This window comes from Coffea arabica, chromosome 8e (genome assembly GCF_036785885.1).
Source record: "Coffea arabica cultivar ET-39 chromosome 8e, Coffea Arabica ET-39 HiFi, whole genome shotgun sequence".
NCBI lineage: Eukaryota > Viridiplantae > Streptophyta > Magnoliopsida > Gentianales > Rubiaceae > Coffea > Coffea arabica.
Genome location: NC_092324.1, coordinates 28,923,256 through 28,949,680, shown reverse-complemented (window position 1 = coordinate 28,949,680; position 26,425 = coordinate 28,923,256).

Here is a 26,425-nt window from a genome sequence, read left to right as displayed (position 1 = left end):
CAACATTGTGAAATATATTTGATTTCTGATTTTACTGGTTACTCGCTGAGCTTCTAGCTCACCCCAAAAATTTTTTATTCCCCTCCACAGGGCTCGTGGCGAAGGAAGGCTTGTTGTGATTTTATTGTTGTGGAACTCCTCTTGTATAATAATTGGGATCATGGATCAGAGTGGCGCAGTGGAAGCGTGGACGCTTCGCTTTTGATATGTAATTCTTGGAGAATTTGATGTAATATTTGAGATTTATATTGTAATTCGTTTGAGGACTGTAGTGAGCGACTGAGTCCCAGCGAGAGCTGGGCAGGCGGCCCGCCGAACCCTCTGGTTCGCCTTAGGGGGAGGTGGGGCTGTCACATGTGGTATAGGAAATAATCCTTACACCAATGTTGGGGTGATACTGCCTTTTTAACCCATGCATAAGCCTGCTAGTCAAATTCTCTCAACTCCTCCAATGCTGCAGCATGAAACTCAACTGTTGCAACTATAGCAATGTTCCAAAATTTCTGTTTGAGGAGCTCCTTAGGGTGCTTCTTCTTAAAATTTGTGTACATCTTCTGTACATAAAATCTATGTCTAGCATATGGCAACAGCACAAGCGAAGCACTATCAAGACCCAACCAATGTCAAGATAGTAAATAAGCACATATTAGCTGTGTGTTAGTCCCTTACATGAAATAACAGTCAAGTGAATGATAGGGACTTATCTCCTATTGGTTTGAAATGAATGTATGTTCACTACTTCCACGAGGTATGTCCAAATCTTCAATCAACAAACTTAAAAACCAATGCCATTGCTCCCTTGCCTCTTTTTCAACAATACCCCAAGTCATTAGCCATCATCCATTATTAGGATCAGCCCCAATAGCAGTCAATAGTTGGTCAGGGTATGGTCGCCTAGTATGGCACCTATCCAAGGCAATAAGAGGCCTACATCCTTCTTTGAAACCATTTTTTAGTGCTCCCAAACAACAATACAACCACATGAACTTAAGATTGCTTTGGGGATCAGGTCTCGGGGAATACCTAATGTCGATGGCGGTGTTAGGATGTGTTTTGTGTAATTTTGCTGCATATTTTCCAATGAGAGAATATTTCTCAACTGCTAAACCTCTAATGTTGCTTTCGCTACGGCCAATGCTTTGCACCCTTTGTTTCTGGTGATTTCACAATTGAACTGTTGATCAACATTTTGCAACAACTGTCCAACTGGCATTTTCATGTTTGTATAGACTAACTCTTCAAATTTTTCTACTACCCACTCTGAAGACATATCTTGTTCCTTCAAGCATCCTCTTAAGTACAAAATCAGATGTACCCGATACTGGAACCTGGGAAACATACATGTACCACTTGCAATTAGGATGCCTACACTTAGCTCTCAATCTTGTCTTGTCACTTGTATAGATGTAGATTGGTCTACCAGTCAAGATTGAATAATTTTCTATGGCAATTCTAAACTGCTTTTTGGTACCAAATTTCTGGCCAACATGAAACTGTGGAGATCAACTATCTCTGGCAATATTGAAGCTGGTATACCTCATTGGAGCATCCTCATCTTCACTTACATCAAGATCACTAAGGAGCTCCACATCCAAGGTGTCATCTATTAGTGGATTGTGCTTGGGTCCATCTGCTCCACCTTCATGTTCTGTACCTGTGGCTTGGATCTGTTGCGCTTCATCACTCCTTTTTTTAATGAAATTTCTGGTTGTTGCCTTATTCTCCCTTGCCTTTGGCCCTTGGTTGGTGGCTCATGTCTGAAGGTAGAGTCTTCATGATGACTTTTTATAGTTGGTTTATCATGTTAAAGGGACTCTATTGGAGGTGACCGTCCTGATTGGCCCTCTTTTTGGGACCCAACAAAAGAGTCTTGGGTCTCCATGTGCTACTCACACTCTTGTTGTTACATTTGTTCATCTTGGCAATATTCATTGCAATCATCAAAATCTCCTCTATGATCAAAACTCGAATCATAGCTATTATGCATTTTGTTGTGAATGGCTGCTTCATCGCTCCCATTTCTTGCCTCATTTGTCCTGTTCACTTCTATAATCGGTTCCACAATTGTAGTACTATTACCAAACTCTCGAATTGGACAGTCATGCTTCCACTCCAGAGCAGCAACAGTTTTTTTCCTAGCACAAGGTCTCACTAGTTTTTTTGGAGCTATATTAGCAACATCTTCAATCTCCTCTATGACATCCATAGACTTCCTCAATAGTTCCTCCATCGGCTCTTTCTTTTGCCTATCAAGCTCATATATTTCTTCTAATATCAAATGATCGTAGTAAATTTTCATTAACTTATACTCATACACAAAATCATAGAATCCTTGCATATCTTCATCCATTTGGAGTTCCTTCAGTCCATGGTTCAAGTCACTTCTAGGGTCAATGTAATAATACAACATGGTCCCCCGGTGCCCATATTTCTCAACCATTCTGTTTATTAGTTGTAGCGACATAAAATCTGCATTGCACATGTCAAAGTAGTCAATCTCTCTCCCATCATAACTCTTGTACTTGTCTCCCTTAATTTTACCCTCATGGTGAAGTTTAATTGAAAATGCACCTCTTCTATTTTCTACACCAACACAAAACTCAATAAAGAAATAAATTTAATCAGCATTTTTTATTGTGCATACAATTAAAAATGAATACAAAATTAGTAGCAATCCGACATACAAAACACAATTTACAATAAATTTCAATAAATTATCAGAAAAAATTTGTTCTTCTAGGACCCTTTGCAACCTATTGCGATGACAACAAAAGGAATCCCATAAAGAAATGTCCTTTTCTACCCCACCAGTGCTCTCATGTCGCTTTCTTCCCGACCAATGCAAAACATAAAACCCTTAAACCCACTAAACACAATACCTACATAGTTCAACATTCATGCATTAATAACCAAATCAAGAGGAACACATGGTTTTTAGCGATTTCTCACCATATAGTTCATACAGATCCAGGTATTCATCTATCTTTTGCTTTATCCACTTCATCGTGATTAATCAACGAGCGGCTTATGTGACTGATGAACCTTTTCTACCAAATTTTCTTCTTCAAACATTGAATTATCTACTCTAATCTTGTCGATTTTCAAGTTTCGGAGGATCCTTAAATTTTGTCCTTTCAATTGAAAGTCTAGTGACAAAATTCCACATCTGAATTGAATAGCCAACAATTGTGGGTTCTTTAGCTTGCTTAAAGTTTTTAGACAATTTTGCCCTTCAAACCCTACGCTTGCAAATCACATGACATCCAGTTCGTGTAATTTCCATTTGTCTTAACAGTGAAATATACACGGAATGCTACAAAACATGCACTTTGGTTAGTTCTATGACATTTTTAGCTAACAAATTACTTTAGTTACCTGAACAAGCACTAGTATATAGTTTAGTGACATTTTTCATGATTTGCTCTATAAAAATATTAGTCCATATCATCATTTTGTTTGTAAATCAGCAAAACTTATGTAAATGTCAAAATCAAGTTCAACACTTGGCCTCAACAAACTCACTCGGATTTAGAAGAGTGTTCATCTCAGGTACTTCAAATGACGATGGCAATTATGAAGATTCCAAGTTGGAAGCACAACAAACCCACCAATACTTATGGATGAATGATAAATGCTTTGAAGATTAAACATTAATACAACCACTTACTTTAATTTTCACATCATGTAAACAATAGCAAAAATAATCCACATATCCAATTTTGCATCTTAAAATATATATTTGAGAAAACATACATGTGCAACATAACTCTTCTTTTTCCTCATAAACTTTGAAAATATTTAGTGAATCTTCAATAATAAGGACTGCTCCCAAGAATAACCTTGAAACATGCTTTATTTCTAATAATTATTGTATTGAAGTATCATTTAGAAAATTAAAGATAGCAAAGACTGCTCACCTAGCTGGCAGTATTTTGAGGAGCAGCCGACGCTTCAGCATGAAGGGTTAGTTGGGCTGGAGGTTGGTGCAGACCAGTTGACGCAGGAGCTGCAGCCGACTGAGAGCAAGGAGCCAACTGCAGCGGCACTAACAGAAGTGAGCTGTCAGCGGCTCGCGAGGCTGGAGCTTGGACAGGCGGAGCTTTGACATCAGGCTGTAGTGGGGGCTGTAGATTTGACCTTAGATGTTGCAGAGGCGCGAACCCATAATTCGTTTTCTGTTCTGAGCAATCTAGAGGGCTCAAACTTACAGTTTCTGAAGCTTGAAGGTTGTGGCAGCAGATCTGTAGGAAACTTCACCAGCTCACTCCCCTGAAGAGAACAAAATTTCAGATCTAAAGCGGTGGAAATTGATGGAGAAGGTTGGTGTGCAGGTGGTTTCGAAGCAGCAGCTCTGTGATTTTAAGGTGTTCTTGGATAAGAATCAGGAGGGTGCTATCATGTTGAGGAATGAATGTCCTCGGGATGCGGTGATAGATGCAAAGGATGTAGAACTCCTTAACAATCTCCATAAGAAATAGGTTTACAAACTTTTCCAACTTTGCACTTTACTTAAAAAGATTCCTTTAAATCATTATCCAAAGCATTTAAATTCAGAAAACATTTTTTCAACTATTTACTTACTACGAAATGGCTTTTAAGCATCTCATGTAAATTACACGAGCTGGTTTTATATATTTAGTCAAATGACTATACTGTGAGCTAAAAAGAGTTTTCAAAATATAACAGTACTGGAAAAAACTGTATTCACAATGTCAAAACATTGAAAATAAACCATGTTCAAAATCCATCAATCCATTAATGATTTTTGAGGTTCAAAGTCATTTTGTTGTTAGAAAAAGGCTGACAATGTGACTTATTTTAAAAAACACTATAATTCATCTATACATACACATACACGTGTATGACCATAATGTTTTATAGAAAGTAGTATTCGCTAACTCGTTTCATACAAAATAATTGGAGTTCAGTTTGATATTTGTATAGTGAGTTATGAATTTGTAAACTTAGGTATATACTCAATGAAGAAGCGCTGAGTTTCCCCGGACCGAGCTGTCCTGATGAGCTCGGCGTGCTGACGAGAAGCACGTATTCCTGCACTGCAAAACAAACAAGAAGTGATCCCTTGGGTGACTGACAGGGGAGCCCCGAGGTGGTCCCCGAGGGCACTCCGATGGTCAAGTTAGTTTTCCGGCGAGGGGAACTTACTGAGAGTAAAACAGTTGGGAATGTTTTGCCAATAGTGGGCGTACCTTGTGCAGTGGATGTGCGTTACCATTTATACCTGCGGATAAGCCCGACCTCCGTACGTTTCGGGACCTGCCCGGAATAACCTCAATCCCGCGCTAAGGGGGATCCTTCCCGCCCTCTGCGGGATCGTTCTCTGGAACTCTTCGGAGCCCTAGCGGCGGGGTGCCTCAGGATGGTTGCCATGGGCATGAGGTCCGAGCCCAGCACTGGCCTTCCTGGGCTGTCACGTGTCTCGGCCCAGGACCCCTTGATTAGGTAGGGCTTCCAGACAGACCTAATCTACGCTCCTGCCACGTGGGAGACCGGCGTTGCCCTGCCCTGCCGTGGTCACCTCTGGCACAGTGCTGTCACTGAAAAGTCGCGCTATCATCCTTTCAGCTGTCGCATCCCTTCGGTTTCCGTACCACTCTTAAATGCGTTCACATGGGGATGGTTCAAATTAAAGCAGTCGTTTCCCCCCCATTTCACTCCCTATAAATAGGGGTTGCCAGATTTCTTCCAACTCTCTTTGCCATTTTCCTTTCTTCACGCATTTTCTTACTTCCAAAAGTTCTCGCGGCAAGACTTCCGACCAACAGTGCCCATATTTCGGCGGTTCCTTCATCCTTTCCCACTCCAATCACCAGTAAGTTTTTCCCTTCCTCCTTCGCTATCCTTTTCCCTTGTCACCCTTTGCATTTTATGTCGGATCGATCCGGCGTTACTTCCACAGCCTCTCGGGTTCCTGCTCGTCGTAGAGCCCCTAGGATTCTTATTTCCTCTTCGTCGCCCTCTTCACCCTCATCCTCATCTTCATCTTCTCCTCCTCCTCTTTCCTCTTCTTCCGCTTCTAATCCCAACTTTCACATTCCTAACCTGCTCGAGCCCATAGTCATTGTGAGCTCTCCATCTGCCCATTATCCTTCCGCTCGTATCCTGGAAGAGGCGGCCGAGCTCGATGCTTTCATTGATCAGCAAGCCACTTCCGTTCCTTCCCCTAAGTCCCCACATGACTCCCCGGGCAAAGCCCAGGGAGGGGCAAGCGAGGATAGGGACTCCTCCGAGGGGACCCCTGCCCCTGAGCAGGGGGATGATCCTGAACTTGACTACGGTCAACCTGACCGGCAAGAGGTCACCCTCTCACCCGAGAGGGTCGCCGAGCTGGTCAGGTCTTTATCCATTCCACCGGCCTTCGAGCCGAGGGCTGCCGGACCCGAAGACCGAGCTAGCCGATCTCCCTCCGGCTTCGTAGCCATCTATAGGGAGCAGTTGGTCGCAGGGCTCCGTCTCCCAATTCCTTCAGCCTTGGCTGAGATCCTGAGCTACTGGGGGCTCAGAATCACCCAGGTCCATCCCAATTCGATCAGGATCATCATTGGGTTCCTGATCTACTGCCAAATCTGCTCCATCCCCTATTCTCTTTCTCTCTTCCGAGCCTCCTATACCCTCAAACTCTCCCTTCCTGGGTGGTACTACTTCTCCCGCCGAACTACTAGCAAAGTTCGGGGTGGGAAAGGCACCCAAGACCTCATTTTCGGGGTCCCTTCTTCCATCAAGAACTGGAAGGGGGACTTCTTCTTTGTAAGATCCACGCACTTTCCTCCTAACGTGTTGAAGGTTGGGGAGGTCGTCTCCGACCCCTACCCGGGGGACTTGGACGCCGAGGCCCTCAGCCTGCTGGTGAGCTCTTCGGTGAAACTCTAGGCGGCCAAGTTCTCCACCGATCAGATATCTGCGGCCGGGCTGATGGGGACTTTGTCCGGGTCCCCCGAAGGAGTGGAGCCCTCCCCCACCAACTACGATACCTGTAATGCCACCTCTGTGCTCCTACAGCCCGTTGCTTTCTTCTTTCTTTTACTGATCCTGCTTTTACTAACCTGGTGGAGTTCGCTGCAGTGAGGAAGCTTTCCAAACTATTGGGCACGGCTTCCGCGCAGGCCGTCCCCACCCCGCAGCCAGAGGTGACCAAGAAGGCCTCTATGGCATCTCCGGCTCCAGGGGGCGGCTGGACCCCTTAGAAGGAGGCGTCACAATCTTCGTTCCCCTCCAAGCAGGCCGCTAGCAAGAAAAAGGCGACCGGGCAGAAGAGGGGCCGAGGGGATGAACCCTCCCAGCCTGGGAAGAAGCTCGCGCTAGCTCCAGTACAGCCCCCACTCCTGCTTTCGTCGGGGAGCGACCCCCACGCAGGTCCGACGCACCTGGGGGTTGGCTCCGCGGAAGAGCACGCCCGAGAGACGCCTCCCCCGAACTTGTGGCACTTCAGCCATGTGACCCCGTGAAGCAGGGCCAGACCCCCACCATGCACGACCCCCATCACTTCTGCCCGTCCTAGGGGCTCTCCATCAATGACCGAGCCCAATTCCCCGAAATGGCTCACGAGTTGGTTGCGGGTTCAGTCCTTCCACACGACAGGAGGTGGATGGAGCTGGCCAGCCTGTCCGAACTCCAGGACATGTACTATACCGCCCAGGTCCAAGTAAGCCTTCTTCCGCTTAGGTCACTTGGGTCCCTGTTCTTTCCCTTGATGGAGTTAGTGATGTGCTGATTTCCCTTTCCTTTCTTCAGGCCAACGCCGCCGGTGCTGCACTCGTGACCCGCTTCTCCGAGCTGTCTCCCGATCTGGAGAAGTTGCAGAAGAAGAATCGAGAGACCGAGCAGAGGCTTGCCCAGGCCCTTAAGGAGGCAGACTCCCTTAAGGCCAAATTGGGCAAGACCGAGAAGGAGCTGGAGGCGGCCCAAGTCCAGTTCGCCTCCACAAGGTCAGAGCTGGATCAGGAGAGGACGGGCGTGGAGAAGCGGAAGGTGGACCACGTCATCGAGCTCTCCGGCACCGTCAGCCGGGAGCGCAAGAAGACTGTTCGGGAGTTCATCTCCTCCGAACAGTTTGCCGAGGACGTGGCCCTCCTCAACCAGCCCATCCTCCAGGTCGGCTTCACGCGGGCCCTGGATCAGGTGAAGGGTCTCAACCTGCCTCGCTTCGACTTGGCCGCGTTCAAGGATTACAACCCCGCCGCCGAGGAGAAGCTAGACTGGCTCTTCGATGGGTACTGCAAGGGGCATGCCCTGAAGGACCTGGTGGGCCGGAACGACGTGGGAGCCGAGCTGGCAGAGGTTCTCCTGGGGGAGGACGAGGCCCCCGGCAGGGCTTCCGGGAAGGAGCCAGTGGCTTAGGCGTCTCAAGGGGCTGAGCTGTAAATTCTTTCCTTTTCCTGTAGCTTGGTAGGCTATGTAATAGATAGGTTTTGAATATATATATGAAATAACATTTAGTGAAAACTGCCTAATTTTGACTTTCAATTTTTGCTTGCGACGAACCTTAATAATCGAAATGACCTGCCGACCACCTGGGTAGAACACCGGACTGATCCCCCAAGACGATGTGCCAGCCTCTCGGGTCGAGCACCTATCAAACTTTAAGCTAACAACCAAATTGTTAAGGACGACAGACTAAGGCATCAACAAACTACATCAGACTAATCCCCGATGTGCCGACCTCCTGGGCCGAGCACTAAACTTTAAAGGCAGCCATGCCGACCTCTTGGGTCGAGCGTCAAAATTTTATAGGCGATCCATGCCGACCTCCTGGGTCAAGCGTCAAAATTTTAAAGGATGATCCATGCCGACCTCCTGGGTCGAGCGTCGAGCTCTCAGACTTGAAAGGAATTCCACCCATTACCATTCATGACCTCCTGGGTCGAGCGTCAAAATTTTAAAGGCGATCCATGGCGACCTCCTGGGTCGAGCGTCAAAATTTTAAAGGACGATCCATGCCGACCTCCTGGGTCGAGCGTCAAAATTTTAAAGACAATCATGCCGACCTCCTGGGTCGAGCGTCGAGCTCTCAGACTTGAAAGGCATTCCACCCATTACCATTCATCACCACTCAGGACCCCCCACTAGGACACTTAGCATTGTCTAAGTGTGCTAGTGTAGGATTTAAACTTAAAAGGTAAACAGTAATGAAAATTCAGAGGCGAGTATTTATTTAATGATGAACTTGTATGTGGATTCCGAAGAATAGACAGTAAGATACCCTGAACCAATCTATCCTACGAACAACCGCAAATTCGAGAAGTGCCAAGTGCGGGGTACCTCTGCCCCATCTAATCTCGCAAGCCTACAGTATCCAGCTCGGCTTGCCTCCAGGACCTTGTATGGCCCCTCCCAGTTCGGGTCAAGCTTGTTGAAGCTATGTGCTCGGCTGACAGAGTTCTTTCTCAAGACGAGGTCCCCCGGCTAGTACTGCGTGTTCCTCACCTTCGCGTTATGGTAGCGGGCGAGCTGGATTTTATACTTAGCCATTCGTATCGCGGCGTCCTCGCGTTTGGCCTCCAGCATGTCCAAGTTATACCGCAGTTCTTCTTCGTTGGCTGTCGCAACGAAGTTCTGCGTTCGAGGCGAGGGGAGGCCGATCTCTGCGGGCACCACAGCTTCCACCCCGTAAGTCAGAGAAAACGGGGTCTCATGAGTGGCCGTCCTTGGCGTAGTGCGGTAAGCCCAGAGGACGCTAGGGAGTTCCTCTAACCATTTAGACCGGGCTAGTTCCAACCTAGTCTTCAGCCCCAGCAGAATGGTTCGGTTAACATTTTCCACCTGGTCGTTGGCCTGGTGATGACCGACCGACATGAAGTGTTGGCTAATTCCGAGCTCGGCGCACCAGCTCCTGAAGGGATTTTCAGCAAACTGTCGCCTATTTTCGGATATCAAGACATGCGTGATCCCAAAACGGAAAACTACGTTCTTCCAGAAGAACTTTTGAACTGCTCTTCCGGAGATAGTGGCCAGAGGCTCCGCTTCTATCCACTTGGTGAAGTAATCGATGGCCACCACGAGGTGTCCGTATCTCCCAGGGACTCGGGGGAAAGGCGCCAGGAGGTCTATTCTCCACTGGGCGAAGGGCCAGGAACTATGGATGGGAACCATCTCCTGGGTCGGCTGGTGACGCAGCGGGGCATGTACCTGACAAGCTCGGCACTGCTGAACCAACGCCGCGGCATCTCGGAACACCGAGGGCCAGTAGTAGCTTAGGAGTAGGCACTTTTTGGCCAACACCCGAGATCCCACATGTGCCACGCATACGCCTTCATGAACCTCTCGGAGGACATAGTCGCCCTCCTCGAGAGTTACGCACTTTAGTCAGGGAGACAAATACGACCTCCTGTAGAGGGTCCCCCCAGCGTAGGCGTACTTAGCAGCTCTGAGTTGGAGTCGGCGAGCCTCGATTTTGTCCCCGGGGAGGACAACCGAGCTAAGGAAGTCCACGAGGGGAGTCATCCAAGAGGCCTGGCTGGCTATAGCCAAGACCCGAACCTGGTCAATGCTTTTTTGCTTGACTACCTCTACCAAGACTTCCTTGATCAGGTGGGCAAACGAGGAGAACACCAATTTCGGCAGGGCGTCCGCTCGCTTGTTCTGAGACCTCGGCACCCGCTCGATCTCAAAAATGCCAAACAGGGTTATCGCCTCTCGCACCTTAGCCAAATATTTTTTCATGACATCCTCATTGGCCTCGTACTCCCCGCGGACCTGGTAGACTACGAGTTGAGAGTCACTCCGGACCCTGATCGCGGTTATACCCATCTGGTGGACTATCCGCAATCCTGTCAATAGGGCCTCGTACTCAGCCTCGTTGTTGGATGCCGGGAAGTCAAATCTGAGGGCGTAGGTCAGCTCCTCCCCGGTGGGCGAGGTGAGCAGCAGGCCGGCTCCACTCCCTTCCTTACTGGAGGCCCCGTCCACAAATAGGACCCACGGCTCTTCCGGCCGTGACTCCTCGGGCAAAGAGCTTGGCTCAGTCACGGACAGACCGGCTCCCTCGGCGAGGAAGTCTGCCAGGGTCTGAGCTTTGACAGCGGTGCGAGACTGATAGCCAATGTCGTGCTCGGCCAGTTCGACGGCCCATTTGGTCATTCTGCCTGAGACCTCAGGTTTGGTGAGTATCTGACGTAAGGGTTGATCCGTCACGACCACAACGCTGTGGGTCTGGAAGTAAGGTCGGAGCTTCCGGACGGCGTGCACCAAGGCAATGACCAATTTTTCTGCCGGCGTGTACCGCGTTTCCGGCCCTTGTAGAGCACAGCTGACGTAGTATATTGGCCTTTGAGCCCCCCGGTCCTCCCGCACCAAAACCGCGCTAACGGTCTCGTTGCAGGCAGACAAGTATAGGAACAGGGTCTCTCCCTGCTCCGGGCGGTCAGAGCAGGCAGCTCGGCCAGGTATGCCTTTAGGTCGGTGAAGGCTTTCTGGCATTCCTCCGTCCATTGAAAGTCCTTAGGTGCTTTCAGGATTTGAAAGAAGGGTAGCCCCCTTACCGTGGAGCGTGAGAGGAATCTATTCAGGGCAGCCATCCTTCCCGTGAGCCGTTGGACTTCCTTGACGCTCCTCGGAGGGGCCATGTCCATGATGACCTGGAGCTTATCCGGGTTGGCCCGGATCCCCTCTCGGGAGACCAGGAAGCCCAGGAACTTTCCTGACCTAACCCCGAAGGTACATTTCTTCGGGTTCAGCCACATCCGGCTTCCCTGCAGAATGTTCAGGATTTCTCTCAGGTCGGGAACGAGCTGCCTGTCGGTTTGACTCTTGACGATCATATCGTCCACGTAGACCTCCATACTCCTGCCGATCTGATTTTGGAATAGTTTGTTGACCAGGCGCTGGTAGGTAGCTCCAGCATTTTTCAATCCAACGACATTGTCCGGTAGCAGTACGTCCCTTCCTCAGTGATGAAGGAGGTCTTTTCCCGATCCTCCTCGGCCATCTCTATCTGGTGGTATCCCTTGAATGCATCCAGGAAACACAAAATATCAAAACCCACAGTAAAGTCTACTAACCTGTCGATTCTCGGCAAGGGGAAGCAGTCATTTGAGCAGGCCTTGTTGAGATCTGTGAAGTCCACGCACATCCTCCAAGACTGGTCCTCCTTCTTCACCAGGATCTAGTTGGCTAACCAGGTTGGGTAATATACCTCCAGGATGATTTTGGATTCCAGCAGCTTGCCGACCTTTTTTCTTGATCACCTCGTTCCCCTCCGGGGTGAAGCTTCTCTTCTTCTGCTTAACTGGCTTAAAGCGGGGATCTACGTTGAGGTGGTGGACGGCCAGATCAGTTGGAATCCCGGGCATGTCCTCAACCGTCCACGCGAAGACCCGGGAGTATTCCCTTAGCAGGGCCTTCAAGCCCTCCTTCTCCTCGGAAGGTAACAATGCACCGATACGGAGGATCTGGTCAGGCCTGTCCTCTCTCAAGGGGAACTCCTCGATCTCGTCCTGGGTGCCCAACTGTCGGGCCTCCTCCCCCGGGATGTAGGGCTCCAGGCTGGTCGTCTGGGCGACCACCTTCTCAAGTCCCCGGAGCACGGCCAAGTAGCAAACTCTGACCACTTCTGGATCTCCATGCACTTCGGCTATCCCTCCCGGGGTGGAGAATTTGACGCTGAGGTGGAGCGAAGAGGGAATAGCCCGGAGGGCGTTCAAGGCTGGCCGACCCAGGAATACATTGTACGGGGATTGCTGTTTGACCACCACGAAGTTGACAGGGATGGTCCGGCATTTGGGCGCCTGCCTTACCGTGACCATTAGGGTGACCATTTTCTCCGGATAGATGGGCGGTCCGGTGAAGCCCACCAGGGGTGTCCGAACCGGGGTCAACTGTCCATCCTCCAAGCCGAACTATTTGAACACCCGATAAAACAGGATGTCCACCGCACTTCCTTGGTCGACGTACACTTTCTTCACCCGATAGTTATTGGTCATGACGTCTATCACGATGGCCTCGTGGTTCCCGGACGCCAGGGGAACCGCGTCCCTTGGTCCGAAGGTGATCTCTTCGTCCATGCGCAGGCGCTTCAGGGAGTCATCCCCCTACGGAGGAGGCCGCCTGTTCTTCCGAGTTGCAATGCTGTCCCTCCCCCGTGGGACGCCCAACAATGGTGTTAATCACCCCTGCCAGGTTCTGAGTGTCCAGATCGGGGGAGCGTTCTTGAGGAATATCATGCCGCTCAGGGCGGTCGCAGCGCTGGCCCTCACTTTTGTCTCCGCGGTAGGCATGTCCTGGCTCCTGGCCTGGCCGACCTGGCCGCACGAATCGCCCTAGGAAGCCGCGCTGGATCAGATCCTCGATCTCCTTCCGCAGGGCCCAGCACCCTTCCGTGTCATGTCCGACGTCTCGGTGGAAAGCGCAATACCTGTCCTGGTTTCTCTTGTTCCGGGGTGTCCCCATCTTTGGCGGTCGTTCCCCTAGGCCCTCCGCCTCCATAACGGCCAGAATCTGGGCTCTGGGCCGAGTTAGAGGGGTGTAGCCTTTTTCCGGAAACGGCGGTTGAGCGGGGCCTTTCTCCTTTGAGAGCCGGTCGAAAACATTCTTCTTGGCCGGGTCGTCCTTGTTCTCGGAGGGGTTTACCCGTCCTCTCCGATCTCCGAGCTCCCGATTTGACTCTCTCTTCAGGCGAGCAGCCTCCTCCGCATTAGCGGCCGCTTGCGCCCTGCTCAAGAGCTCTTCCAGGTCTCCGGGAGGCTTCTCGGCCAGCTTGTAGAAGAGCTCCTCTGCCTTGAACCCGTTCATGAAGGCGGCCATGACCACCTTTTCATCCTTGTCCCTGATCTGCAGGCTCTCCGTGTTGAAGCGGGTCAAGAAATTCCTCAGCGACTCGTCCGGCTTCTGCCTGATCGCCATCAGGTGTGTCGCGTTCTTCGAATTAGTCTTCGAAGAGACGAACTGGGTGACGAACTGCCTAGCCAGTTCGGGGAAATTTCGGATGGACCCCGGTGCCAGACCCTGGAATCAGAGCCGAGCCTTTCCCTTCAAAAACATAGGGAAGGTCTTGCAGCGGATTTCATCAGCGGCTGTTTGCAGACGCATGTGCGTCAGGGAGACCGAGAGGTGGTCTTCCGGGTCGGTTGAAGCGTCATACAGCTCGATGTTCGGGATCTTGAACCTCCGGGGTAGTGGGTAGTCCTCTATCTCCCGGGTAAAGGGCGAGGTGGTGTAGTTGTCCTCGTACAACTGCGGCCGCAAGATCTGCTCGAGTTCGTCTCGAACAGGCTTCCACTTGGGAAGGTTGGGCGGCCGGCTCTTAACAGATCGGGCGGGGGAACGCTCAGGCTCGTTCCGCGCAAGCTTCCACGAGGAGGGATTCCTTGGTCGGCCCCCAGCGGACCAGTCGCGAGAATACCTCTCGCTATCCCCGACCACTGAGGCCCGCGGCTGAGGGGGAGTCCGTGGCCGTTTCCTCCTGGGGGGCTGGTCCCGTGACTCATCCTCTGAGGGAACGGGAGGTGATTCCCTCTCCTTCCCCTTCGACTTGGAGGTTTGTGCGCCTCCGGCTTCACCCTCCTCCTTCGCTTGTCGAATTATGTCCTCCAGCATGGGGAGGTTCTCCGTCACGAACTGAAAGATCTGCTGTCTCTGTTCCACTGAAAGGGCTGAGCCCCCGGCGCCCCGAGTCGCCTCGGTCTCCATTCGCCGGGACCCCTCGCCGGCTCCGGGATCGGTGTTCCCTACGGTTCGCTTGGAACGCGTTCTCGCCATCAACACAACTACTCGTACCTTCCGTTCCCACAGACGGCGCCAACTGAAAAAGCGCTGAACTTTCCCGGACCGAGCTGTCCTGATGAGCTTGGCGTGCTAACGAGAAGCACGTATTCCTGCCCTGCAAAACAAACAAGAAGTGATCCCTTGGGTGACTGACAGGGGAGCCCCGAGATGGTCCCCGAGGGCACTCCGACGGTTAAGTTAGTTTTCCGGCGTGGGGAACTTACTGAGAGTAAAACAATTGGGAATGTTTTGGCAATAGTGGGCGTATCTTGTGCAGTGGATGTGCGTTACCATTTATACCTGCGGATAAGCCCGACCTCCGTACGTTTTGGGACCTGCCCGGAATAGTCTCAATCCCGCGCTAAGGGGGATCCTTCCCGCCCTCTGCGGGATCGTTCTCTGGAACCTTTCGGAACCCTAGCGGAGGGGTGCCTCGGGATGGTTGCCATGGGCCTGAGGTCCGAGCCCAGCACTGGCCTTCCTGGGCTGCCACGTGTCTCGGCCCAAGACGGGGTCTCTGCACTCAACCTTCACGAAAATTTTCAAAAAAGTTTAACTTTTTACAATCTTCTTTCATTTTTCTTTGATTTACAATCCAATGTGCCTACTACCACCTAACACCTTCACCCACCCCATAGGAGCAGCATTGAATAGCTGAGGAGGCAGAAGCCTCTCTTTTAGTGATGGACAGTTGCAGCAACAACTGCGCTGCCACTGCAGCAGTGATGCTACTACTTGGCAACTGCTTGCAGCTCTTCTTCCTTGTTTTTCTAGTGGCCCTGGATTGTCAATGAACCACCATGGCTGACTGAACTGGCTGGTAAGCCATGGTTTCCTTTTTCCTATTTATTTTTACAAAATTTTTCTATTTCTTTCCTTTATGCTAAAACTAGCGTTTCTTGTTTTGAGTGGAAAATGCAAATTCCAGCTATAAATCAATCATGATACATGCAATAACATCCAATTACTTGTTCCAAGCAATATCTAGGTTTGCTCTAGGTTATGGTCTCCTCTTCTCTCTCTACAATTAGGCTAGATGAATCCTCCTTGCATTTCCCTTTTCTTGCTTGATTTCTCCTTTCCTTTCTCTCTCTTGTTTATTATTTGTTGGAGAAGACAAAACAATAGTTAGGGGTTGTTCTAACTTAAGATATTTAAAACTCTAGGATGGGGTGAATTCTCTTAAATTCTTCCAATGTGGGATAAAGAGATTACCCGTAACAAAAGTCTTTTAGAATATTCACACAGCTCGCGTAATCACCCAAATTTCAATAATTCAGACATACAGATTTTCTTAGGTTGACTTGGGCCTTTAGTTGGGCTTCACGCCGTTTCTTTCTTCTTTTTTTTTTTTTGAGAAAAAAGTTTGGCTCTAAGCCTTTTCCTTTTTCCTTTAGGCTATAAAATAAATCCAAGTGAAATAAATGAGTCAAAACATAGACTAATTAAGAACTAATAAAAATGCAGGCTATAGTACCACTAGTCATTTATTAAAAAAATGATGTTCAAGTAAGTTGGTGAGTTAGAGCGAATTACGGCCCTGTTTGGCAAGTGAGTTTTTTGGTGTTTGTCTAAAATTTTACTATAGTTTACTGTAGAAGTTTTTAAAAAAAAATTTGAAGTGGGTAGATTTTTGAATTTTTTGAAGTGTATAGTTTAAAAATTTTGAAATTTTTTTTTAAATTACTGTAGCTAAAATTTTTAAATTTTGTAGCAGACAAATTTGACAAAAAAAACTCAAGTGCCAAACGGGGGCTACATTTGGCCAAGTGGACATACTCTATTCCGCCACATGGACATAATTAATGTTTATGTTTTATTTTTTTATTTTTTGGGTAATAATCAAATCCATTCCTTTTTCACTCCTTAATCTTTGTAAATTAGAGTAAATATATTATTTCCCTTCTCATAATACAATAGTCTTATTTTTTAAACCAATCAACCCTTAATTTTCCATTTTAATATTCTTTTCAATAATACAATGCCACATGATTCCTTTTCATATCCATGATTAGGAATTTTACAATTCCTCATATATTTTTTCTCTTTCTATTAGTTTGATTATTTAGTATAGGATTCAATCCTATGCAAATGCACAGACAAGAAAAAGAATAATTGTAATAAATTATTAGGAAATTGGCCATTTTATTCCTCCAACTTTTTTGGCTAAAATTTCATCCCTCAATTTTTATTTTGGTAAATTTAGTCATCAAATGTAAAATTTTGTACCCAACTTGATTCTCGTACAATGACACCACTAATTAAAAATTATTTTGGCATAAAAAATACTAACAATTAAAGGCAATATTGAACTACAAGTCAAGCCCTTCGTTTAAATGAAGAAAAAAATTTCCATTGAATAGGGTTAAAAACAAAATTTTCAATAAATTGGGGAGAAAAAACATAAATTGGTAACTTTTTCAATAGACACCAATATGGGTAAATTGCCCCTTCTAGCTGGCTTAAAACTGGTTGGAATTCTTCTCTCTCATACAATAATATACATGTATAATTCTCATTGCAAGCCAAAAAAAAAAATAAAAGAATGTGAAGGACAATAGAATTGCTATTTTTTGTCTTCTCGTACTGTGGTAGTCTATCCATTACTGTTACGTTGTTGCTCATGCACAAATAAGTGTATATATATACACATTCATTTTTCGTATTAGTTTTCCATTCTAGCATTTCTCACAAACAGTTTGAGGGCAATGAATAAATTATCTTTCTCTGATTATTTGGTATTTAAACCATCCAATTCAATTTAAAATTTACTAGATCAACACTCCAAATGTAAATCTATTGAGGCTAATGATAATTTAGTCAATTTGGGCATTGAAACTAGTTGTGATAATATTGCAACTTGCGAGAGTCCAAAAATTTTTTATGTTTTATTTAAAATTTAATGTATGTTACACTTTATTTTCTTTTGATATTGATTGATTTGTATGTCCAAATTATCCCTTTTAATAAACGAGTAAGTCGATAAACACCGTAGAAAAATTGTATTATTTATACCTCAAGTATTAGTATTAGTTTAGATTTGATGTGGTGGAAAACAAAAGGGAGGAAACACACGAAGTCATCTTGTATGACAAGTGTTGGTACACTTGTCTTTGCTTGCAAAGTTGCTATATGTTTGAAAGCGAGTCACCAAGCTTCAAATATTAATCACAAGACACATCAGCTCCTACCGACTTCAATAAGATGACCGAGAGCAATGTAAACTACTAGTACACTTGTCTTTGCCTCCATAGCTATTGCACATTTGAGGAGGAGAGTCATCAAACTTCAACGTCCACTGCATGAAACATTAACTTCTATTACCTTCCATTAGAAACCAAGAGTATGTTAGAACCAAGAGATAGAGTAGCACTTGCCTTTCGTCTGCCATTAACAGCCGAGAGATAAGAGTAGAATGAAATCAAAATTCCTTCTCTTCCTTTGCCTGTCCAAAATCGAGAGAGACAACAAGGGAAACTAGGAACTCTTTTCTTTCTTCTATCGTGAACACCAGCCAAGAAAACAAGGAAACTCTAGGTTATCTAGCTAAGGAATCGAGAGAGAGGGAAAGCAGAAATTTTCCAGTCCATAACGTAAAGAAACAAGAGGTAGTTAACTAAGCTTCCTTCAATTTCCTTCCGCTTTCAGTTAGAAATGTTTTAGATTAAGTCAGAACCAAGAAAAGAAGAAAGTTTACTGAGGAGAGGTTCATCGGAGCTGGAAAATTTGTTTAAAGTTTCTTCATATTACCCAATGTTGTTAAACTGCAAACTTTTGGATGTTTGCCTTCCAAAACCTGTTAGATTGTGACTTCATGCATTATATATGCTCCCAAGTTTATATAGTTTGGCATACATGCAATATGTGACATGAACTCAAGTAGAATAAGTGTAAGAAAATGAAGAAAATCTTGCTGAAGTTCTTGTTTTGACTCTTCATGCAGACCGACGAGATGAAGCTGGAAATTTCCAGCTTCTTCTTTAGAAATTTTTTTTAGTTTGGTTCAAAACTCACTTCAAATAACTTTCATCTTCCTAATCCAGTCGTGCATTTGTTAGTTGAGGAGTTAAAAGCAAGAAAAAATTGACTTTAAAGCAATCTCAAAAGCTGGAATTTTCTGGACAGCAAAACAAGAGTAAAAGCTGCAGTTTCGGTTCCTTACTCCAAAAATTTTGATAGATTATGACTGGAATCCATGTTTTATGTCCTGCATAACGTTTATAAGATGATGCATATGAGTTCCTATGTTAAAAACTTGAGTTTTATAGCTGGTTTCCAGTTGGAATTTCCAGCTTTGGGCGAGAGGAAAGAAAGCTTGGTTTCTCAACCTTTTGTCCAAAATTTCTAAGAGTTTAGTGTTGGGGAAACCGGGTAATTTCCCACTTAAAAATACAACTAGTGATTAAACCGATTCAGTAATTCCCAAGAAAGATCGTCGAAACAATCTCCTTAGATAGAATTACCATTCCAAGTAAATTCCCAGGAAAGGCTGGAGGGGTCACAAGCGATCCCACTTAAAACCCAGTCTCTTAGACAGAATTTACGTGCACGGTGTATTATCATAACTAGATCCGTGTATACATAAATAATACATACACACTAATAAAACAATATACCCAAATGAATCGTATAAAACACTATAAATAAACCCGACAAATGTAGACAAATATATTGAATACTATACTACAATAGAAAAGAAACTATTAAATAAGTGCGGAATAAATAAAAGAGATAAAGAAAGAACGCACCCGAAAAATTGATAACGGAGTTTGGCAAATTTTGCCTAATCTCCGAGCACCACTCAAACAGCCTGCTCTTATAAATTAGGAGAAGAAAAAATTACAAAAAAATTACAAAATCCTTTTTGGGTAATTCTTTTATTTTTGGTACATCAATTGAGAGGCTTGAGAGCTAGCAACCTCTCAAATGCTAAGCTACCCGATGTGGGACTAAGAAATGTTTGCCAAAAATCAACAAATATGGGCTATTTCAAAGTCAACAATTTAGGCTTTGAATTCAACAAATCTCCACCTTGGCATAATTTCTAATCCCACCCAAAAATACAAATCTTCTCACCCAAACAAAAAATCAAACGGTCCTTACGGTGCTTCCAAATTTGTGCCCTCAGGCGCCAACTCAAATGTGCAAGATGTTAACCAACTTTAAATAATGTTCAAATTTGGCTCATGTAACCACCTTGGTCAGTATATCTGCAGAATTCTCTGTAGTCCGAATCTTCTGGAGAAAAATCTCCTCTTCTTCGAGAATTTCCCGCACAAAGTGATAGCGAACATCAATGTGCTTTGTTCTTGCGTGCAAGACCTGGTTCTTTGCTAAGTGAATAGCACTCTGACTGTCACAAAACACGTCAATATGTTTTTGACCAACTCCCAAGTCTTCAAGCAATCCTTAAAAGCCAAATTGCCTCCTTCACAGCTTCTGTAATCGCCATATACTGTGCCTCCGTAGTAGACAAAGCCACCATTGACTGTAAAGTAGACTTCCAACTAACTGACGCCTTAGCAAACGTGAACAAGTAGCCAGTTGTAGAACGTCGCTTATCCAAATCGTCTGCATTGTCAGAATTACAATATCCAACTACACATTGACCAAGTGATTATCCTGCTCAAATACTAATCCAACATCTACGGTATTTTGGATATACCGTAGAATCCATTTCACAGCTTGCCAATGACCCTTGCCCAGATCATGCATAAACTTGCTTACTACACTAATTGCCTGTGAAATGTCGGGTCTCGTACACACCATTGCATACATCAAGCTACCAACTGCATTAGCATACGGGACTTTCGCCATGTATGCTCGCTCTTCATCCATCTTTGGAGATAATAGGCTACTAAGTTTCAAATGAGGAGCAAATGGAGTACTTACAGGTTTTGAATCTTCATTCATGCCAAAACGTTATAGTACTTTCTTCAAATACTGCTTTTGCGTCAGATAAAACTTGCCTTTCGTTCTATCCCTGCTTATCTCCATGCCGAGAATCTTCTTGGCTTCTCCCAAATCCTTCATCTCGAACTCTTTACTCAACTGAGTCTTCAATTTGTCAATTTCAACTTGGCTCTTTGATGCTATCAGCATATCATCAACGTACAAGAGTAAGTAGATGTAGGACTCATCTCGTAACTTGCGCAAATACACACAGTAATCGTATTTGCTTCTTGTGTACTTTTGGCCCATCATGAACTGGTCAAATCATTTGTGCCATTGCCTCGGTGATTGTTTCAATCCGTACAACGATTTGCTTAGCTTACAAATCCAATTTTCTTTACCAGCAACTTTAAATCCATCTGGTTGAGACATATAGATTTCCTCCTTCAAGTCACCGTGAAGGAACGCGGTCTTCACATCAAGTTGAGCTAGCTCCAAATTCAACTGCGCTACCAAGGCCAATAAAATTCTAATAAAGGAATGTTTAACAACTGGAGAAAATATCTCATTATAATCAACTCCCTCCTTCTGAGCGTAGCCTTTAGCCACCAATCTTGCCTTGTAGCAAACATCATTCTTGTCAGGAAATCCTTCTTTCTTTGCAAATATCCATTTGCATCCAATTGCCTTCTTGCCCTTCGGTAGTTGTGTCAACTTCCACGTCTTGTTCTTCTGAAGAGATTGCATCTTTTCTTCCATTGCATCTTTCCATCTATCATTTTCTATACTTCGAACTGCTTCAGAAAATGTGGATGGAACATCATCAATAACTGGAAGTGCATAGGCCACCATGTCAACCAAACGAGCAGGTTTATGAATTTCTCGTCTTGCTCTATTGACGGCAATTGACTCTTGCTGCTGTTGAGGTTCTTGGGTTGAAATCTCTTCCTCATCTGACTCCTCTTCTGCCATGGGAGAGTCACTGATGGTGCTATTTGTTGGGCTGACCATTATTTGCTCAAACTCCACCTGTTTCGGCGTACACTCCACCCGTTACGGAGTACCGCTGGTCCCATCTTGTGTTACCTTATTCAACATGGCAGATTCGTCAAAGGTAACATCCCTGCTGATAATAGTCTTCTTTGCTTCTAGACACCACAAACGGTATCCCTTAACTCCAGCATTAAATCCCAAAAAGAGAGCTTTCTTTGCACGTGGATCCAACTTTGATTCATTTACATGATAATATGCAGTATAACCAAAAATACGTAAAGAATCATAATTTGTTGCAGGTTTTCCAGACCATATCTCTAATGGAGTCTTGCCACCTATTGTAGATGATGGCAAGCGATTAACGAGATGTTGAGTGTATGTCACAGCCTCAGCCCAAAACTTTTTGCCTAACTCAGCATTAGGCAGCATGCAACGTATTTTCTCCACTAGTGTTTTGTTCATACGCTCCGACACCCCATTCTGCTACAGTGTTTTTCTAATTGTGAAGTGTCGAACTATGCCACATTCTTGGTATATCTTTGGAAGGGATCACTCTTGTATTCTCCACCGTTGTCTGTTCGGAGGATCTTGATCTTTCTTCCCGTCTGGTTTTCAACCTGAGCTTTCCATCTAAGGAAAATCCTTAGCACCTCATCCTTGCTCTTCATAGTAAACACCCAAACTTTTCTGGAAAAATCATCAATAAAAGTGACAAAATAATACCTGCCACCAAGAGATGGAGTCTTGGGAGGTTTCCATACATCTGAGTGCACATAATCCAAAATACCCTTGGTATTATGGATACCAGTGCCAAATTGCACTCTTATTTTTTTTTCCAAAACACAATGCTCACAAAATTCTAATTTGCAAACTTTCGTACCTTTCAATAATCCTTGTTTGACAAGATTTTGCAAGGATTTTTCACCAGTATGTCCCAATCTCATGTGCCACAACTTTGTTGCCTCCACATCCTTCTTGCTACTGGAAGATGTTGTTGCTGCTGCTGTCCCAACAACTGTACTACCTTGGTAGTAATACAGATTATTCTTCCTCACTTCTTTCAACATCACAAGTGCTCCTGAAGTTACTTTAAGAATTCCATCTCGCATCTTCACTTCCAAGCCTTTTGACTCCAAGAGCCCCAAGGAGATGAGATTCCTCTTCAAATTCGGCACGTACCGAACATCCTTCAAGATTCTAGTGGATCCATCATGATTATGCAGCTTGATTGAACCTATCCCACCTGTTTTACATGGATTGTCATTTTCCATGTACACAACTCCACCATCAAAATCTTCAAATTCAAAGAACCACTCCCGCATGGGAGACATATGGTAGGTACAAGATGAATCCAAAATCCACTCATTTGAATGGGATGTCAAATATGATACAGCCTAAGAGAAATCTGATTCCGCATCACTTTTGCATTCTGCAACATTTACGCCTTGCGGAGCTTTCCCTTTCTTCTTTAATTTTGGACAGTTTTTCTTCCAGTGCCCTTTCTCACGACATAAAACACATTCATCTTTGGCAACTCTACTTTTCGATTTGGACCTTTCTCTTCTCCCCTTTGATTGGCTTTGTTGACGACCTCTTGCCACTAACGCTTCATCTGCTGTAGCTACTTTATTCTTCATTTTATCCTACTTTCTCAATTCATGACTATACAAAACAGAACATGCAGCATCTAAAGACATATTTTCCTTCCCATGAAGTAATGTAGTTTCCAAATGTTCAAATTCATCAAGAAGGGACGATAACAACATCAAAGCCAAATCTTCATCTTCAAAATTTACATCTAAATTTAACAGGTCTGCTACTAACTGATTAAATATAGTGATATGTTCATTCATAGTAGTACCTGGTTGGTAATCGAATCGGAACAATCTTTTCTTCATTAGGAGTTTATTCTGGCCACTCTTCTTCAAAAATTTCTCCTCCAATGCCCTCCACAATTTCCATGCAAAAGTTTCATTCTTGAAAACATACTTTTGCTCTCTGGACAAACACGATCGAATAGTTCCGCATGCCAACCGATTTATGGTACTCTACTTCTTCTCTTCTATGTCATCTGGTTTCTTTTCTTTAATGGCAATGTCAAGACCCTGTTGGAAAAGGGAATCCATAACCTCGCCTTGCTACATGCCGAAATGGCCAGTACCGTTAAATGTCTCCACCGTCACCTTCAAACTTGACATTGGAATCCTCGACCATGTGGACGAGGAAGCCGATGCCCCAGATATAATTCTTGACATGAAATTGTCAGATGCCATTACAGACTCAAATGATAGTATTCAATATAACAAACTACAAAAAAGCCAAAGGACGAACCTTCGGCTCTGATACCAGTTGTTTGGGAAATCGGGTAATTTCCCACTAAAAAATACAACTAGTGATTAAACCGATTTAGTAATTTCCAGGAAAGATCGTCGAAACAATCTCCTTAGATAGAATTACCATTCCAAGTAAATTCCCAGGAAAGGCTAGAGGGGTCACAAGCAGTCCCACTTAAAACCCAATCTCCTAGACAGAATTTACGTACACGGTATATTATCACAACTAGATCTGTGTATACATAAATAATACGTACACACGAATAAGAAAATACACCCAAATGAATCGTATAAAACACTACAAATAAACCCAACAAATGTAGGCAAATATATTGAATACTATACTACAATAAAAAAGAAACTCTTAAATAAGTGCGGAATAAATAAAAGAGATAAGGAAAGAACACACCCGAAAAATTGATAACGGAGTTCGGCAAATTTTGCCTAATCTCCGAGCACCACTCAAGCAGCTTGCTCTTATAATTTAGGAGAAGAAAAAATTACAAAAGAATTACAAAATCCTTTTTGGGTAATTCTTTTGTTTTTGGTACATCAATTGAGAGGTTTGAGAGCTATAAAAATAGCTCTCAAGCAACCTCTCAAATGCTAAGCTACCCGATGTGGGACTAAGAAATGTTTGCCAAAAATCAACAAATATGGGCTATTTCAAAGTCAATAATATAGGCTTTGAATTCAACATTTAGCTGGGAAATTCATGTTATATGTTCAGTATAATCTTTAATTAGTGCTGCATGTTAGTTTTTTTCTTGGTAAAAACTCGACTAATGGGGCTGAAATGGCCATACAAGGACTGCATGATTGTCAGACACTTGCTAGCCTGTCCAATGGAGCACTAGTTGAGATTTTTGTTTAAAACTGGAATTTGATGAGAATTTTTTGCTGGATTTTGAAGTTACATGGTCTTATTGCAATGTTTATATGAATGCATGTCGAGTTTGGTTGATGTTTGATGTATTGGATGAAATTTTGGTGGAGAGATATGGCTGGAAATCCTAGCTTACAACCGAGAATGCTGTTGTGTTTTCTCAAGTTTAGATTTCATCTTGCAACCTAAAATTTATGCATATATTGATAAAAAAAACATCCCTATTCGTATAGATTTCTGTCTTACTCTGTATAGTGTGGTTGTCCTGATTTGGGAGGAAATGATTGAATCTTAGAGAAAGAAATGGGAGCTGGTCGAGTATGTGGAATTGTTTTGGCAGATTTGGGTTGTTGGGATGATTTTGATTGAATTGCTGAGTTTTTCTTAAAATTTTAGCTTAGTTTTAACCAAAAATGATCTATAACGGAAATGATAGTCAAATGTACCTTGAATTTGAGGGAGTTTAAATAAGAAAATAGCAAACTAAAGGAAGAAACTTGACTACCCATTGCTGGAAAATCGTTTCAAACCATCTTATAATAGTTTTACTTGTGAAACGTCATCCAAAATATAGCATAAAAACCAAGAAAGTTCATAGGAATATTAAGCTACCAATCTTTAGGAAATTTAAATAATAATCTAATAAATTTACAAATATCTCATGGCCGAGGGTTAACTAGAAGAGAGACCAAGCATCGAGGAGTGAACTCTAACTATTTGGGTGAGTGTTTTCACATTTGTGTGTTTAAATTGCCTATGTGTTACTTAAGTGATGTTTATATGATTTTGCTAGTGCTTTATTGTGAAGTATTTTCAATTATCCCTCACCTTCTAAGTTAGGAGTGTACTTTATCGCACCTGCCTTAGTTTGAGCTTAAAGGTTAATAATTGACCAAGTGTTACTGTAAGTATGCATGATTGTAAGCTGTGTGTGTACTTTACTGCACCAGTTGAACTGAGTCCCAAAACCCTCTATTCATCGGAATATTCGAGCCAACAAAGGGTTTGGTCGGATAGTATGGTAGCTTTGAATAAGTGTATTGTTATGCTCGAGTATTACCATGGAATAGCAGATTACTAATATGGCCATCTAAGTGACAGAAGTATTTACTGTTTTGGAGATTATAAGGAGAAGTTCAGCGAAGTGTGTAATGCATTGAAGTGGCTCTATTGCAAGCACCATATCCTTTTGAAAGTAATTGTTCAGTGAAATGTTCTTTACTTTATTCAATGAAGTGTTCTTTTTTTTTTTTGCTTAATTTTGATTACGTGTTAAGTGTTTGTTGATTATTGCTTGCTTGGGAAACTTCACTGGGTGTAAGCTCAACTCTTTAGTTTGTTTTTCTTAACAAAGGTTGGAAACATGGAATTAGGGAATAGTGAGTCCGAGAGTTGAAGTCTTTGCTTTAAGTAAATTGCCATCCTATTTGTACTTAGTGAATTGATTCAACAATTTGTATTTTAATACGTTTAATTGTACACATAAGTATGGATGACTTGGAATGTTGGATGGTTTGTAATGTTTAATTGTGGTGTTTTAATGCTTACTTTAAAGTTAATGCTATTGATTGGGAGATTTTAAGTGAATCCTCGCGAGAGTTAG